This window comes from Condylura cristata, unplaced genomic scaffold, assembly GCF_000260355.1.
Source record: "Condylura cristata isolate star-nosed mole 26May11 unplaced genomic scaffold, ConCri1.0 scaffold00024, whole genome shotgun sequence".
In the NCBI taxonomy this organism is placed as follows: Eukaryota; Metazoa; Chordata; class Mammalia; order Eulipotyphla; family Talpidae; genus Condylura; species Condylura cristata.
Window position 1 is genome coordinate 29,135,818 of NW_004567125.1, and position 5,446 is coordinate 29,141,263.

General features: G+C 35.4%; 1 pseudogene; it reads left to right on the forward strand.

Moving 5' to 3' along the window:
* Positions 1-4,929: 4,929 nt before the first annotated feature.
* LOC101630533 overlaps positions 4,930-5,446 on the forward strand; it is a 4,919-nt pseudogene continuing 4,402 nt past the window's right edge.

Consider the following 5,446-nt stretch of genomic DNA (forward strand, 5'->3'; position numbering starts at 1 on the left):
GATATAGCTCAAATAAACATTCATGTATGTAAATTTGTATGATGTAATAAAGCATCATGAAATAATGGAAAAGTTGTGAAATATTTAAATTATGGTAACAACTAGAAATAACTCACATGTTCATTGACTGATAAACCAAATAATTGACTACTACTTAGCTAATGCTATACACAACAGATTGGATAAATCTCGAAAAAGTAGGAGAAATGAAAGATAGACATCACCATAAATATAGAAATAAAAATATATAGAAAATTTCATTTTTCTACTTTTCTGAGATTTATCCATAAATATATAAACATGTTTTATATTTATAAATATGTAAATATATTTATCCATAATGTATTTATGGACATATATTTACTCATAAATATATAAAATATATGGAGACATATATCATTAAAATGAGGCAAAGACTATTTGACTCGAAAGGTTGCTTCATGGAATTTTTTTTAATTTTATATATATATATGTATGTATGTATGTATTTTTTAACATCATTGTTGACTTTTGTATTATGCTGTATTTCTCCCCTCAGGTGTAATCCCAATGAAATTCCTACCACCAAATCACCTTTGAGCCATCACCATAGTATCTTGTGCTCTTCTCTCCCCTGTTTTGATTCCTCTCCTACCTCCTCCCCTGTGCTATGTCTCAGTTCTGTAGTTTGTCTGCTAGTTTTGTCTTTTTTTTTTCTGAACCCTTGTTCAGTTTCCCTCTCTTCCTCCTAAATCTCCTTCGACATATTTCACTGAGCATAATCCCTTTCAGCTCCTTCCATGTTGCTGTGAATGACACAAGGTTCTCTTTTTTATTGCTGAGTAGTATTCCATTGTGTATATATACCACATCTTCTGGATTTAGTCATTTATTTGGGGGCATTTAGATTATTTCTGTATCTTAGCTATTGTTAATAGTGCTACAATAAACATAGGATTTCAGGTTTCTTCAAATGAATACTTTTGTCTCTTTTAGGTAGATTCTCAAGAGTGAAATTCCTGGGTCATATATGATAGATCCATTTTAGTAGTTTGAGAACCCTCCACACAGCTTTCCATATGTTTGGATTAGTTTGCATTCCCACCAGCACTATAAAAGTTTTCCTTTTATAGTGTGAGTCATTCTTACTGCTGTGAGGTGATAACTCATTGTGGGTTTGATTTGTATTTCCTTGGCTATAAGTGATGTTAAGCATTTTTTCATGTGCCTGTCACCCATACATATTTTCTCTTTAGAAAAGTGTTGTTTTAACCAATTGGCCCATTTTTATTAGATTCTTTACTTTGTTTTTGTTGAGTTGTGTAAGCACTTTGTAGATGTTTGATATAAGTCCCTTATCATTTGTGTGGAGTGCAAATATTTTCTCCCACTTGTAGGGTGTCTCTTGGTTTTGGTTATTGTCTCTTTTGGTGTGCAGACATTTTTTAGTTTGATATAGTCCTAGCTGTTTATCTTTTCCTTCATTTTCTTTGTTTTGGGGATGAGTCTTTAAAGATGTTTCTGTGGAATGCAAACTGGCTCAACCACTATGGAAAGCTGTGTGGATTTTCCTCAAACTACTAAAGTTGAAGCTACCACATAAACCAGCTATTCCACTGCTAGGGATCTACCCAAGGGACAAAAAAATATATATTAATTCAAAATGATAACTGTACCTCTATGTTTGTTAAAGCTCTATTTATAATAGGTAAGAAATAGAAACAACCCAAATGTTCCATAACAGATGACTGGATCAAGAAAATGTGGCATATAACATAATGGAAAAGTAATAAGCAATCAAAAGAAATATACTAATACCACTCACAGCATCATGTATGGAGCTAGAAGGAATCATGCTCATTGAAATAAGCCAGCAAGAAAAAAGAAAAATATCAAATGATTTCACTTACAGGAGGAGTATAGTGGAATGAAATAAGGAATCAGGAAAAAAATAATAATAATAATAACAAAATTAGCAGGTATCCATAAATCATAGGGAGAGGGAGGAAAGAGGTTCAAAACAGGGGAGAGAAAAGCACAGGAAATTATGGTAATGGTTCATGGGTGAATTGGTGGTTGGAATTTTACGGGGAATACACAGTGATGTAAAAGCTATAAATAAAAACAAATAATAAAATAAAATAATATGTTTCTGTGATGTATATCATGGAGTGTTTTGCCTATGTTATCTTTTATGTATTTTATTGTTTTGGCTTTTACTTTATGGTCCTTAATACATTTTCAGTTTATCTTTGTGTAGGATGTAAAGTAAAAGTGTAGTTTCATTCTTTCATGTAGTCAGTCATTTATTAAAGAGACTGTCCTTGTTCCAGTGTATATTCTTTGCTCTTTTGTCATAGATTAGTTGTCCATATATCTGTGGCTTTATGTCTGGGTTTTTAATTCAATTCCATTGCTCTATGAGTCTGGTTTTGTTCCAGTACCATGTCATCTTAATTATTATCATTTGGTGGTATAGTCTGAAGTCCTTCCTTCTCCCTTTTTTTTAGGTAAAAGAGATTTTTGTGACTCCACATGTATTTCATCAATACTTGTTCTATTTCCTTGAAGAACACCATTGAGGTTTTTATTGGAATTACATTGAATCTGTACATTGTTTTTGGTAGAATGGCTATTTTGATGTTAATTCTGCCAATCCATGAGCATGAATTGTCCTTCCATTTCTTTGTATCAATTTTCCATCAACGTTTTGTAGTTTGTACAGGTTTTTTCACCTCCTTTGTGAGGTTTATTCCAAAGTTTTGTTTTGTTTGCTTTTGGATTGGTTTGCTGTTGTTGTTGTTGTTTTTGGTACAATTGTAAAGCACAATGGAATTTTCACGTGAAGCATCATTACAATTTTCACAATGTGATAAAATGTTTATTTTTTAAATTTTGGGCTTCATTTTATGTGCATTGCATTGAACTTTAACAAGAAATATTTCAAGAAAAACTACTCAAGGCACAAAATGAGGTAAAAATAAACTAAGAAAATTAAAAAGAAAAATATCGAATGGCTGCACTTATAGGAGGAATATAAGAGAGACAAATAAGACATGGGGGGAATAAGTGTATTGTTACTACAATACAAAATGTTGGGGACCTAGACCAGGACCTTGCCTCCTACACACAGAACAATGCCTGATCAGAACTTAGGGCAAACATCCCGGTTGAGAAAACAGCATACCCGAATCCTTTCCCCCACTCCCTCTCCCTTCATACTCAGCTAGTTCGGGTTCCTGAGATAAGTTTTGTTTCTGGCTCCCGAGATAAGTCTTCGACTTCCTTGAGATGACAACGGATCCCTCCCCTCAACCCCATTGGCCTTTAAGACATCAGACCATCCCTCGCCTGTACCTTCTGTACCGCCCTCATGCTGTTATAAGAATAAAGCTCTCTCTCTCTCTCTGCCTCTCTCTCTCTCTCTCTCCCTCTCCCTCCCTCCCTCCTCATCGAAAGACCGAAAGACCTGTTTGGTTCTTCCTCGTGCTGTCCCTGGGGCTCTACCCCCTCGCCTTGCTGGTCAAGCCCCCCCCCAACAAAACACAACAAAAACAGAAATATCCTACAGGGGAGGGGGATAAAGAGGGATCAGAGGAGGGGAGAAATGTGGAGGACTATGGTGATGATGGGTGGGCAAAGTAAGGGAAGGAAGAAGTAAACATTGGTTTTAAATGAACAATAATGTAAGTAAACATATAAATAAAATAAAAATTAAGCCAATATGAAACAAAAAAGAAAGTAGAATAACAATCTTCTAGAGCTACCATGGGCTGTGCCCTCATCCAAATTCAATGCTTTGAATACACAAGGGACCTACTTAAGAGACCTCTTCAGTCTTAAACATGGAGAAAACTTTACCTGAGATATGAGATAAGGTGCTAGGAGATTTACTCCTCTAAAAGGAAGAAGAGTTCATAGAAAAAAGGTAAAACCAGAACATAACAAAACTATTCATTTTGTTCTGACCTGGTCTCTTGAGAACAATCAGTAGAAAATTTTTCCTATCAACACAGACCAGGGTCTGAAGGGAATAATTTGCTCAGAGGGAAATGTGCCAAGGAGCACCAGTGGGAAGCTGTAAATATCTGCTCATCCAGCTCTCAGTGTTTAACCTTGGGATGAAGAGGGCAATACTTGATTTAGGCTTCAGTTTTGTTTCTCAGGGTTCACTTATATTGCCTGGGGACCAATATATTATTCCTCTTTAATCTCTAGTCTGGAACAGAGCCTGAGTCTCCATCATTATCACCCAATGGGAAATACAAACTTCCACACAGAGACCTTTCAGAAATCCCACACAGTGATTCCAACACAGTAGAGTCTCGCTGACAGGATCAGAGACTATCTGGACCAATAACATTTACTTCTTGTAAACAGAGAGCCAATTCAACTTATTCCAGAAGAAAGTGTATGTTTGCTTCCATTCTTAATGATTTAAGAATTCATTTACCATTCCAGATAGATAAATGAATATAATCCAGGCATCATAGGAATCATGTTGACTCATAAATGGTCACTAGAAAGCCTGATGGAGAAACAATGAGAATTTTGAAAGGTTTTCAGTAAAAATAGAATATGTCAAAAAAAAAGACAAAATTTTCCAGCTGACCATGTGTTGGAAGCATACAGCAAGGCAGCAAGGGTTGACAGGTTGGGAGGGGTGGGAGAGAAAGAGGACAGAGGGGGAAAAGAAGAGCACAAGGGACTATGGTAATGTGTCAGAGGTTATGGTGGTGGGAGAACTATAGGGGAGAAATCAAATACTGCACAGAAATCAACAATGGATGAAAATAAATAAATTAATTTATTTTTAAGAGTAGGTCCAAAGAGTTTTTCAGTTAAAGGGAGTGGATAAAAGATTATTAAGCATTGGAGGATATACACTGGAGTGAGGGTTGTGTTTCTTTTTTTACTATTAAGATGGGATGTATGCAACTATCTTCCTCTATGGTTGAGATCAAGGCCAGGAACGGCTTGCTCACACATATTGCCAAGCAACTTCAGTTTATGAGACAGATGTACATTATCTTCTAACACTCTGATTATAAGGTTATTCACCTGAGGAAAAAAAAATGAATTCTTAGCTAAGAGAGCATATAATAAAGAGCTTTATTTTGTAATAATTTTATTGTGAATTTGAATATACTTTTGGATCATTATTTGTTTTCTCTATCATTACCGTCTTTCAAAGTCATGAAAATTCCTTAGTGGAGTAAGAGTGTTTCATTGCTGCTTTCATTGTATTCACTCAAACTAGGCCTGGAGTTGTTTGCAACAACTTTGCAGTTTGAAGTTCAGCTCTCTCAGTGGACATATTCATGGATTTTGGAGGAACTGTCAGTGTTTATATATTGGGGGGGGGGGGAATCTAACAGTCAATAAGACTGGCTTTTTCCATTGCCTTTTCTTAATTTTTTCATAAGGAATGGTGGAGCCGTCACTGTAATATCATAAATACCAGCAA